We start from the raw sequence: 13423 nt of genomic DNA on the forward strand, positions 1-13423 counted from the left end.
TTCATAACAATACACACTCACATTATGAAAAGAAATATCTTAAATAAACTATTTAACTTATACCTCAAGTAACTAGAAAAAGAACAAAGACCGACATTTGTAAAAAGAAGGAAATGATCAGACCAGAAAATAGGGGAAATTGAGGTTACAGAGGCAATTGTAAAGATTAATGAAACTTGAGTTGGTTTTTTAAAAAATAAATAAATTGACAAACTTTCAGCTGGATTTTTTTTTTAATTTTTATTTATTTATTTATTTATGATAGGCACACAGTGAGAGAGAGAGGCAGAGACACAGGCAGAGGGAGAAGCAGGCTCCATGCACCGGGAGCCCGATGTGGGATTCGATCCCGGGTCTCCAGGATCGCGCCCTGGGCCAAAGGCAGGCGCCAAACCCCTGCGCCACCCAGGGATCCCCTTTCAGCTGGATTAAGGAAGCAAACAGAGAAGGCTCAATTGAACAAAATAAAAAATGAAAGTGGAGATATCACAAGGGATAGCACAGAAATACAACAGTCCATAGGAGACTCCTATTCACCATTCCATACCAACACTACTGAACAACCTACAAGAAATTGATAAATTCCTAGGAACTTGCAACCTACCAAGACTGAATTATGAAGAAATATGAAATCTAAACAGCCAGTAATGAGTAAGGAGATTGAATCATTAAAAATATGACTAATTTGATTATTAATCAATCATTAATCAAATGAATCATTAATCAAAAATCTCCTAACAAGAGTGCCTTTTTGGCTTAGGTTTTAAGTATCCGACAATTGATGTCAGCTCAGGTTTTGATCTCAGGGTCACAGGCTTGAGCACGACATAACCCCAGGTTATGCCTACACTGCTAGTCTCAAGAGTCCTATGAATTGCCAGGGGCTGGGCCTGTGCTTTCTCCAGGGCAGCAGCCACTGGGTAGGTACTTGTGACCACGGGCACTTGAAATGTGGCTCATCCTGAGATGTACTGTAGTGTAAAATAGACCAGTTTTGGAAGACTTAGTATGAAAAAAGGAACCTGAAAATCTCATTTCTATTTGATTTCATGTTGAAATGATCACGTATTGCAAAGACTGGGTTACATAAAATAACTATTAAAATTAATTATAGCTGTTTATTTTGGTTTTTACATGTGGCTACCAAAATTTTTTAAAACGATGTATGTAACTCCTATTGTATATCTAGAGGACAATGCTGGATAAATGGTCGTACCCAGGGCTTTTGCATAGAACCTATTGATAAGTAATAGAGCTGACCCTTCACTGGTGTTATTAGGGAAAGGACAGGCAGAGACCCCTGTGTGATTCTTAATTCATGGATCAGGAACACCAGGTTAGTAGACTTGCATACCAACCCCAAATTACAGATTCTGGGCCTGGGTGGATGTTTCTCTTCCACTGGTTGCTCCCCAGAGGGATGCTCCAGAAGGGCCACCTGGATGCAGCCTCCTTTCGTGCAGAATGACACCTGTCATGCACCTGTTATGCAGAATGACATCTGTTAAAGACACCTGCCATGCAGAATGACACCACACCCAGAGGCCCACCTGAGCCAGAGACCCCACAGATGCAGTAATAGATGTAAGCAAGAATTGCTTAAGGCCAACTCTTCCAAGGCCTATAGTTTCTTTTTAAATATTCTGGGATTTTTGCCTCTATTGGCTTGGATGAGTTAAAAAAACCAAGACCCTGACCTGAAAAACTTGCAGTTAGTTTCCTTTGTACACTGTATCACTTATTATGCAATGTATGTGTTATGCAAAGCTATGAATAAGAATCTTTCCAACTGAAGGTCCTGTCCTATTAAAGTGGGTTATAAAATGTATTCACAGGGGGGTTGGAATAAACATTTAGAGAGAGACAGAGAATAAAAGACAAGCAATAGCGTAGGATTGGATTGGGTGGAAAAAAGCAGAGTTGTGAAGACAAAGGCTGTCATGTGGAGTTTTGTTTCAGATACGTAGATCTATATTTGTGTATTGATTCAATGTTATATGTAAATTATCGCTACAAGGCCTCGGCCAAATTGTTTGAAAGCCACTCTCTTTGATCATTTATTGACCTTGTGCCAGCCTCTGCAAACCCATTTGTGCAAACTTTATACAGCGTGGGCCAGTGGTCGCCAATGTGCAGAACACTAGAATCAAAGAGAAGAACTTCTATTGATATACGTATTTAAGTAATGTGTAACAACGTCATTGACGTAAAGGGTATGTGATAAAGTGCACAGATCTGACATATAGGATTTAATGTGTTCTCACATATGTAAAGTCCAGCGAAATCATCACGACAATCAGGAGAATGATCAGCAGTATCAGTATCCCGGGGCTACCGTGACAAAGTACCACCAACTGTGTGGCTTACGACAGTAGGCAATGGCCATCTTCTTAGGGGGACACCAGGAATATGCCATGAGGAGTCTGTTACACCTCAGGATGACCTCATCTTAACGAATTGTATCTGCCATGATCCCATTTCCAAATAAGACCATCTTCTAATTCCTCGGTTTAGGACATCAGTACATCTGTTCTGGGGAGGACACGATTTGACCCCTAACAACCTGCAAATGTTTCCTTGTGCCCATTTTTTTTTTTTTTTTAAGATTTTACGTATTTATTCAGGAGAGACACAGAAAGAGAGAGGCAGAGACACAGGCTAACAGAGAAGCAGGCTCCATGCAGGGAGCCCGATGTGGGACTTGATCCCGGGACTCCGGGTTCTTGTCCTGAGCCAAAGGCAGACCAACTGCTGAGCCACTCAGGTGTCCCTCCCTGTGCCCATTTTTAATTCTCCCAGCTCCATCCCTCCCTGAAGCCTCCCCTTCTCAACCCGCCTCCCTGGACAACCAACCACTGATGTCCTTTATGTCACTGTAGAACTTATTGCATTTTCTTAATTTTGCATACATGAAATTATGCAATATGGACTCTCTTGTTTGACATAGCTTCTTTAGCAAAATTATTTTGAGATTCATCCTTGTTGTTTCATGTGTAGTAAGTAGTTCATTTCTATTTATTGTAGAGAAGCATTGTATTTGTGGATAACGCGCACTTTATCCAGTCACATGTTGATAAGTCTTTGTGCTGTTCCCAGTTTTCTGTGGCTCAAATAAAGTGGCTCTGAATATTCGTATCCCATACAAATGGTTTTTGGATGGAAGCATTCTGTGTCCTTTTATATGATGGTCCCTTAGGTGCGGCCATAAGAGGAGACACAGGAGAGGCTCAGGGAAACAAAGTTTATATTACTCACAAGTCCTAGAGAAAGGGGCTGCCACGCAGGGCTACATGGGGAAGCACCAGGGTTGGTCAGGAGGCAGAAGCAGCAGGAGCCAGGACAGGGCCTGGGTCACTGACTTCATTGGTGTTTTCATGGAAAGGCAAGTCAGGGCAGGGCAAATGGCCTAGGACTGGCTAGTGTGAAGAACTCTGGTGGGTTCTAAGCTATAGGGGTGTTCCCTGGTTGCCTGGTCCCTAGGCCTGGGATGATTAAGGCAGAGGAATATTGTCTCCTATGGCTCTGGATTGGTAGTTTGCATCTCAAAGGCTTACAGTGGGCTGGGCTTCTTGGGATCTCTAAGAATCAGGGGAAGCTGGGGAAGCATGTGTGTGTGTTGGTGTCTCCCCAGTCAGAAGGTTTTGTAAGATGTCAGAACTTCACCAGAAAATGAAAAGTATCAGCCACTCAGGAAGTGTACTTTCTTTTCTCCGGTGTGAATACCTAGGAATGGGAAGCCTTGGGCTGTATGACAGGTGTAGGTTTCTAAGAAACTGCTGATCCAAAATAAATAAATAAATAAATAAATAAATAAATAAATAAATAAATAAAAAAAGAAACTGCTGATCCACTGTAGGGTCTCACCAGCAGCAAATGAGTGCCCAGCCCTTCCAGAGAGTCACCAACAATGGGTGTGGTCTCTCTTTCACATTTCAGCCATTCTAAGATGTGTGCAAATTAAATTGTAGCTATAACTTGACGTCTCTATTGAGCAATGATGTGGAGCACCTTTCCATGTGCCTGTTTCCCATCTCTATTGTCTTGTGGTGAAATGTCTGTTCAAATCTTTGTGTATATAAAAAAAATGTTGGGCAGCCGCTGTGGCGCGGCAGTTTAGCGCCGCCTGCAGCCTGGGGTGTGATCCTGGAGGCCCGGGATCTAGTCCCGCGTCGGGCTCCCTGTATGGAGCCTGCTTCTCCCTCTGCCTGTGTCTCTGCCCCTCTCTCTCTGTCTCTATGAATAAATAAAATCTTAAAAAAAAATGTTTCCCTATTAATGAGATTCAAGAGTTCTTTATAGATTCAGTACATAAGTTCTTAATCAGGTATATGCTGTACAAATATTTCCTCCCAGTCTGTAGATTTTCTGTCTTTATATTCTTTTTCTATTCTATTGTTTTCTTTTCTTCTTTCTTTTCTTCTTTCTTTCTTTCTTTCTTTCTTTCTTTCTTTCTTTCTTTCTTTCTTTCTTTCTTGTCCTGAGCCAAATTTTCCACCCATTGGATTGGATTTTCTTTTTTAAGGATTTTATTTCTTTATTTAGAGAGAAAGTGTGAGTGTGGAGAAGAAGCAGAGGGGGAGGGACAAGCAAAGGGGAGAGGATCTCAAGGAGATTCCCTGCAGAGCATGGAGCCTGACTTGGGACTCCATCTCACCACCTCATGATCTGAGCAGAAACCAAGAGTTGGATGCTTACCTAAGTGAGCCATCTAGTTGCCCTGGATTCTCCTTTTTTAAAAGTAAAATTTTAATTTTAGAATAAACTTAGATTTACAGAAATGTTGCAAAATGCAGTTGAAAATATTCCCGTATACTCTGTACCTACCTTCCCCTATTGTTAACAGCTTATTTTACTACAGTGCCTTTGTCACTACTAATGAACAAATATTGATATGATCAAAGTCTATATTTTACTCAGATTTCATTTATTTTTACTTAATGTCCTTTTTCATTTCCTGGTTCCCATCCAGAATATCATATTATAGTGTCTCCTCTAAATTGTGATGGTTTCTCAGGCTTTCCTTGATTTCGATGATATTGGCAGTTCTGGGAAATATTGTTTGGGAATTTTGTAGAATGCCCCTCGATTTCAATTTGTTCTTTTTTTAAAAAAAAAAAAAATCATGATGAAACCAGACTTCAGCTATTTTGGGAGGAAGACCACAGAGGTGATGTTTTTTCTTGCTTTCTGGCTGATAGATATTTGATTGTTGAAAAGGCTATTGTTTTCTGTACTGAATGGCCTTTGCATCTCCATAAAAGATCAGTTGTCCATATATCTATGGATTTATTCTGGACTTTCTAATCTGTTTCAACAATCTGTTTATGAAACACTTGATTACTCTAGCTTTACAAGAAGTCTTGAAATGTGTTAGGAAGTGTTAGTCCTCTGTCTCAGTCAATTGTTGGATAGACTCTTTAATTATGACATAGTATCTTTCCTCATCTCTTATTAGTGTCTTTAGTTTAAAATCTAGTTAGTCTGATGTAAGGCTTGCCACACCAGCTTTCTTTTGACATCCATTAGCATGATAAATATTTTCCACACCCTCATTTTAAATCTGGAGGTGTCTTTGGGTCTATAGTGAGTCCCTAGCAGACAGCATATAAATGGCTATTGGTTTTTTCTTCAATATGATACCCTGTGTCTTGATTGGGGCATCTAGCCCATTTACATTCAGAGTGATTATTGAAAGATATGGGTTTAGTGACATTGTATTACCTGTAAAGTCACTGTTTCTGTAGATTGTCTCTGTTCCTTTCTGCTGTGTGTTACTTTTTGCTCTCACTTTGCTAAATGTTCCCTTTTAATATTTCTTGTAGGGCTATTTTGGTGATCCAAATTCTTTTAGTTCTATTTATTCTGGAAGCTTTTTATCTCTCTTTCTATTTAGAATGACATCCTAGCTGGATAAAGTATGCTTAGCTGCATATTTTTTTCATTTATCACCCTGAATATATCGTCCCAGCCCTTTCTGGCCTGCCAGGTCGCTGTGGTTAGGTCTGCTGCCAGCCTAATGTTTCTACCTTGCAGGATATGGACTTCTCTTGAGCTGCATTCAAGATTTTCTCTTTGTCTCTGAGATTTGCAAGTTTCACAATGATATGTTGGGGTGTGATGGATCTTTATAAATTTTGAAGGGGGTTCTCTGTGCCTGGTAGACTTGGATGCCTCTTTCCTTCCCCAAATTAGGGAAGTTCTATGTAGAATTTGCTCCAATATACCTTCTGCACCCCTCTCTTCCTTTTTCTGGGATCCCATATTCTAATATTGTTTCCCTTTATGGTATCATTTATCTCTTGAATTCTCCTTTGGTGATCCAGTTTTGTTTTTCTCTCTTTTTCTCAACTTCTTTAATCTCCATCATTCTGCCTTCTATATCACTAATTTCCTCTTGTACTTCATTTATCCTAGCAGTTAGAGCCTCCGTTTTTTATTGCATTTCATTAATCATCTTTTTGATTCTGACTTATTTAGATTTTTGTTCTTTTATTTCTCAGAAAGGGATTCTGTAGTCTTCTATGCTCTTTTTGAAGCCCAGCTAGTATCTTTATAATTGTTATTCTGAATTCTAGTTCTGACATATTACTTATGTACATACTGATTAGGTCCCTAGCAGCCAGTACTGCCTCTTGTTCTCTTTTTGGAAGTGAGTTTTTCCATCTTGTCATTTTCTCCTGAGAAGAATTGATGAATAGAACAAAATACTAAAATGGCAACAAGGACCCCAGAGAAATATACACTAAACAAATAAGAAGAGTCTTGAGACAACAAAAAACAAACAAGCAAACAAAAAAGGAATATAATCAGACAGGTGAACAGAATAGAGCAGTACCAGGATCTTGTGTGAATTTTAGTCTGTTTGTTAGAAAACGAGATCCCAAAATTGTGACCAAAGAAAAACTGATCAATGTACAAAAAATACAATGAAAAGATAGAATGTAACTGTAAAAATGAACATTAAAAGACAAAAAAAAAATAAAGAGAAGGAATATAAACAGACAGGTGAACAGAACAGAGCAATACACTATATCCTGAATGTATTTTGGTTGGTTTGTTAGAAGAAACTACATCTCAAAATTGTAAAGAAAGAAACACACACACACACACACACACACACACACACACAAATAAAATTAAAGACAAAGATGAAAATTAAAAAAGACTTTAATAAACAGAAAAGAACCAAAAAGAATGAAGAAAATCATAGCAAATATGATCAGACAGGTGACGAGAACAGAACAGAATAATCTATATACTAGATTCTGGGTGTATTTTGGTGCGTTAGAAGAAACTGCATCTGAAATTGTAAGAGAAATAAAAATTAGATATATACAAAAATAAAAGCAAATATAATGACAATAACTGTAAACATGAATATTAAAAAAGATTTTATAAAAAGACTTGATAAAATAAGATATGGAAAAAGGAAATAGAAAAATAGGGCAGCCCCGGTGGCGCAGAGGTTTAGCGGGGTGTGATCCTGGTTATCCGGAATCGAGTCCCACGTGGGGTTCCCTGCATGGAGCCTGCTTCTCCCTCTGCCTGTGTCTCTGCCTCTCTCTCTCTCTTTCTCTCTCTCTCTCTGTGTCTCAATAAATAAATAAAATCTTAAGAAAGAAAGAAAAAAAGAAAATGGAAAGACAAAGAATAATGGGATAAAACCCATGAATTCTATGTCTTATATTCCCTCAGCGCTGGGTGTTTGCAGTTCTCAGTGTTCAGTAAACAAAGTCTTGGCTGGATGTTCTTGCTGTTGTTCTGGGGGAGGGGCCTGTTGTGTTCATTCTCAAGTGTCTGCCCTGGGGGGTGGGGGGGTATTGCAGCTCCCTTGCCAGGGGGCCAGGCTAAGTAACCAGCTCCCAATTGCTCCCTGTGGCTTTTGTTCCCTGAGGTCTTACCTCACCCTTGTAGAAGATGAGAGGTAAAAAGGCGGCCTTCTAATCTCCAGCAGACTTCTAAAAGTTCAGATTTTGTGCTCCACTGCTCTAGCACTTTCTGGTAGCCAGCTTATGGAGTCTCCCTCCTCCCAGGGTTTATCTTCTGATATATTGCCCCAGATTCACATCTCCAGCCTCCTGTTTTGTAAAAAGTGGTCACTTTTCTATTTGTAGAGTTGCAGCTATTCTTTTCTTAGATCCGTGATTGAGTTTGCAGGAGTTCAGGATGATTTAGGACTCTCTAGCTGAATTCCTGGGAGCAGTGAAACTAAGGTCTCCTTCTCATCTGTCTTCTTGGACTCTCTCCTGATTGTTTTTTAAAATTTTTATTTATTTATTTATTTTAGAGAGAGAAATAGAGAACATGAGCAATGAGGGGGAAGGGGGGCAGAAGAAGAAAGAGCATCCTGAAGCAGACTCCCCATGATGAGCACAGAGCCTGACTTGGGGCTCCATCCCAGGACACTGAGATCAGGACTTGGGCTGAGATCCAGAGCTGATTGCTTAACCAACTGAGCCACCAGATGCCCTGAAATATGATTGATTATTGAGTATTTATCTTGTATCCTGCAACAATGCTAAACTTATTTGTTCTAGGATATTTTGTAGATTCCCCTGGAATTTCTAGAGAGATGATTATGTTGTCTGTGGAGAAGGCAGCTAGAGTTTTCTTTCCAAAGTGGAGGCCTTTTATTTTTCTTGACTGACTGCACTGGTTAGAATCTTCAGAACAATAGTAGAAGTGGTAGGATGGTCATCCTTGACTTGTATGTGATTAGGAGTAAAGCATTCAGTCATTCATCGTTAAGTGCGTTGTTAGTTATGGGTTTTTCCACAGATGCTCTTTATTAGGTATAGTACTTTCTCTTCTGATCCTAGTTTTCTGACAATTTTGATCAGGAATGGATGTTAGCTTTTGTCAAATACCTTTTCAATGCCTATGGAAATGATTATAAGCCATATAATCATTTTCATAAGGATGATTTATTTATATGATGAATTACCTTGATTGATTTCTAGTGATAAAAGAGCCTTGTGTTTCTGAGATAAGACCCACTACTTTTTGTATATTATTATTATATATCTTTATATACCATATACATGGTATATATATGTGTGTATATATATTTTTTCTAAACCATATAATCATTTCTATAGGCATGATATATTTATATGGTGAATTGCCTTGACTGATTTTCTATTGATAAAACAACTTTGTATTCCTGGGATAAAATATATTTTATATAAGTTTATATTATTTAATTTGGTTTGCTAAATTTTGTGTCAAATTTTTGATTTATATTTATGAGGAGTACTGGTCTTTACATTTTTCTTTTTTTGATGTCTTTATCTAGTTTTAGTATGTGGCAATGCTGGTCTCATAGACAAACTCAGTGGCCTCCTAGAAAGATTAGGAAGTTCTCTTTGCTTCTGTTCTCTAGAATATATTATTTCTCTTTTCAGGATATATTCTGAATAATAATTTATTTCTTCCTCCAATGTTTGGTACCTTGTATCAATGAAGCCATCTGAGTTTGAAATTCTATTTGTAGGAACGTTTGGATTCAAAGTTAATTCAACTTAAAATATACAAATTATTTTTACTCAATTTATGTAATATTTCTCCGTTAAACTAATAGTTTGCATCTTTGGGGAATTTGTCCATTTCATCTAACTTGTAGATATACTGACATAAATTTGTTCTTGGTATTCTTTCTTATTATCCTTATAACATCCATGGAATATGTAGTGATGCCAACTCTCTTATTCCTGATATTGATAATTTTTTCTTCTCTTTTTTTTTCTGATCAGTTTGGCTAGAGCTTCATCAGGTTAATTCATCTTCTCAAAGAACCAGCTTTTGGGTTCATTGATTTTCTGCTATTTTATATCTTATTGATATCTATTCTGAAGTAAGCCATCCAGAAAGATTGATCATGTGCCTTCATTTTTGTTTTTTAGACATTCATCTGAAAGTCCATCAGTCCCTGATATAAATGGTGACTAAGCAAATATTATTATTTGTCTAGTATTAGTTTGGGCAACTCAGAAGAAGCCATGTTGGCCCCTAACAAAGATTATGCCCCCAGGTTGGCTTTAGAATCCCTCAGTAAATGTTTCTCAGGGTCTTATCTGACATACACCACTTAAGCCACCCATAATTGCACTCACACAGTGCAATCCAGTCCAGTGGAACAAAAAGTTTTGTGTGCTTTCCATGTGTGAGGCATAGCATGGGTCCTGTAGAAGGAAAGTGCAAATATGAAGAAGATATACCCTCTGGCGTCAACAAGCGCTCAGTAGAGTTTGGGAGACAGATACAAAGATTCCTGCAGGTGGGTAGCAGGCCAAATTAGGTCAGCCTTCAGCAGAGAGGTCTAGACAGAGGAATGCAGAAGCCCAGAGGAAAGAGAGAGGATGCCTAGCAGAGTGCTTCTGGCAAGCTTCAGGCAAGTGACCACCCACTGCATGTGATGTGTGTAGGGAAAGTGACTGAATATAGAGGACAGTCCTATTCCATCTATCAATTCCTAGAATGGTCCATGGAGGCAGGATTTGGCACTCTTAACCTTTTGTAGCCCACAAAGGGTTTGGAAGTGGAAAAACCGGTGGCAATGCCAGGCTTTTTAGAGGCTCTTGTGAATACAGTTCCATTGTCCATGAGGACGCTAGTGGTAAGTGACTTCATGTCCTCCTTGGAAACTGGGATGCCAATCTCTTTCTGGGCAAAATTGTCTTATGTATCCTGAAGATAACCCAAGCTTTCCTTGGAAAAAATTGGAAAAAATCACTTTAATTGATATTTACTTTCCTTTTTATCACTCTGAGTCCTCAAAACATTGCCTAATAATTCTGTTTCCAAAAGAGCATTGACATGCCATACAGTGCATGATCTTTGTCCAAGGCAAAGATCAAATGGTACTGCTGTCTGGAAAATTTACAAGCATGTTTGTCAGCAAATGCTACCCATTCATTATCGTTCTTAGGAGTGCATCACTGGCAATGAGTGTAGTTTTTTTTTTTCATGACTGTGTAAATACACTCCCTCTGCTGGGGCGGGCTTTGTGCCTATACTTCTTCCACGGACTGACTCTATTACACCAGCTCAGAACCCAAGCAACTGGATTGCCCCGGGCTGCAGTTTTCCAATGGCTGCCACAATTTTGACCGGCTTTCCTCTGTTGTGTGTGTGTCTCCTGCTGACATCTGGCTTTGCTGAGGCAGGCAAGCTGCTGGTAGTACCCATGGATGGGAGCCACTGGTTTACCATGCGTTTGGTTGTGGAGCAACTCATCCAAAGAGGGCATGAGTTGGTTTTAATCATACCAGAGGTGAGTTGGCAACTGGGAAAATCCTCCAATTTTACGGTGAAGACTTATTCCACAACTTACAATCTGGAGGAGTTGAATCAGATGTTCAAGAATTTCTCTTATTCTCAGTGGAAAACTCAGCAGCAAAGCTCACTTTTTTTGGTCTTAAGTCCATTAAAAGACAGTCTTGAACACCTTTTTTTACATTGTAAGAATTTGTTTAGTGATCCAAAATTAGTAGAATACATAAAGGAGAGTTCTTTTGATGCAGTGTTTCTGGATCCTTTTGATGTGTGTGGCTTAATTGTAGCCAAGTATTTTTCACTCCCATCCGTGGGCTTCACAAGGAGATTGTATTGCCATTATCTTGAAGAAGCCACACAGTGCCCCAGTTCTCCTTCTTATGTTCCTAGACCTTTCTCCATATTGTCAGATGTCATGAGTTTCAGAGAGAGAGTGAGGAATCACATCTTCCACCTGGAGGAACATTTATTTTGCCACTATTTTTTAAAAACCGCTTTGGAAGTTGCATCTGAGATCTCCAAAAGGCTGTCACACCTTATGATCTCTATAGCCATATGTCGATTTGGCTGTTAAGAACTAGACTTTGTTTTTGACTATCCCAAACCTGTGATGCCCAACATGGTCTTCATTGGAGGCATCAACTGCCAGGAGGGAAAGCCATTGCCAAAGGTAAGTTACCTCTTTTTTGCCTAGTAAGAATAACCTGGTTTTGGACACACACACACACACACACACACACACACACAAAAGGAAAAGAAAAAAAAGATTCCTACTAAACTCCAGATTTGACATTTACATTTCCCACATTTGGAAATTTTTCCTGGTAGAAAGAATTCTTTTTGTGCCAATTCATTGATTCGTGCTGTAGCAAATTATAAAGCTGCTCTGTTTGATACGTATATGTACACAATTGATATAATCGTATATAATTTCTAGGCTGGTTTTGTAGTACTATCCTTTGGAAACTACTGAAAAACACACTAAAACTGAAATTTCACTTTTTAAAATAACTAATGCCATCCTTTGAGGAAAAGGCCCTTAGAAGTTTCGTATGGTAGTTCTCCCATTTTTCTGAAATTATTTTTTCTATATGCATATATCTAATGTATATTCTCTCACATGTTTTATTAAAATAAAATCTAGTAATGGATTGGACTTAATGTTCTTTACCTTGCTTTTTTCATTTACTAATAAATAATGAATATCTTTATAGTCAATCCATAAAAATCTGTGGCCTTTTTTTTTTCAGATTTTATTTATTTACTTGAGTCAGAGAGAGAGAGAGAGAGAGAGAGAGAGAGAGAGAGAGAATAAGTACCAGGAGAGGGCAGCAGAAGGAGAGGGTGAAGCAGGCTCCTTGCTGAGCAGAAAGCCCAATGCAGGGCTACATCCCAGGACCCTGGGATTATGACCTGAGCCCAAGGCATAAAATTAACTGACCCAGAGATCCAGGCCCCCGTCACATTCTTTATAATAGTTGCATAAAATTCTTTACTTGGATGCACCATAGTTCTTTCAACTAAGCCATAGTGATAGATTTTTAAAGCTTTATCCCACTGTGTGCTTTATAAGCAAGACTTCACTAAATCTACTTAAATAATTGCTTTAGATTCTCACATTTCCACATTCTTGCTCTTCTCTCTGTAGGCTGAATGTCCTTGGGAGTAGGGGTTGTTTGGCCAAATGCATGCCCATGTTACCTTTTAAGTTAATTCAACAAGTTGCTTTCAAAAGATCAAACAATCTGGATGTTTCTGATTAGGGTAGGTCTCAGGTATTTTTGTCATATCATTTTTGAAATGATAGTGTAGAAGTGAAGCACAGCCATTAGTGTTTTCTTACACGCAGATGCTCAGGACAGATGATTTAGTTGGCTCAGACACATCGTCCCCTATCTGCAGGCTCAATTCACTTGCCTGAAATAGCATTTGGACCTTCAACTGCTCTGCCCTTCGCTGGCTCCTCCTTCAGCTTTCCCCACACCTGGGACATGTGTGTTTAGCTCTGAGAGGAAGAGCACCAGCTTCTCCTACAGGACACTCACATCATCAAGGTTGGAGGCATTGAGCACAACTGCAGGGGTCTAGTCCCTTCTCATGGGTTTTAGCTCATCCTTGTGGGTCCCAGCTTGTCCTTGCTCTCCCCCAC

The 13423-nt window shown here is 39.1% G+C and overlaps 1 protein-coding gene and 1 pseudogene across 1 annotated transcript in view; both read left to right on the top strand.

Moving 5' to 3' along the window:
- The window catches only part of LOC112669926 (UDP-glucuronosyltransferase 1A1-like), a 146054-nt gene that overhangs the window by 8930 nt on the left and 123701 nt on the right, over positions 1–13423 (top strand). The gene's annotated exons all lie outside the window — the stretch shown is intronic.
- LOC112669928 (UDP-glucuronosyltransferase 1A9-like) lies at positions 10997–11968 on the top strand (annotated as a pseudogene).

This window comes from Canis lupus, chromosome 25 (assembly GCF_003254725.2).
Source record: "Canis lupus dingo isolate Sandy chromosome 25, ASM325472v2, whole genome shotgun sequence".
In the NCBI taxonomy this organism is placed as follows: Eukaryota; Metazoa; Chordata; class Mammalia; order Carnivora; family Canidae; genus Canis; species Canis lupus.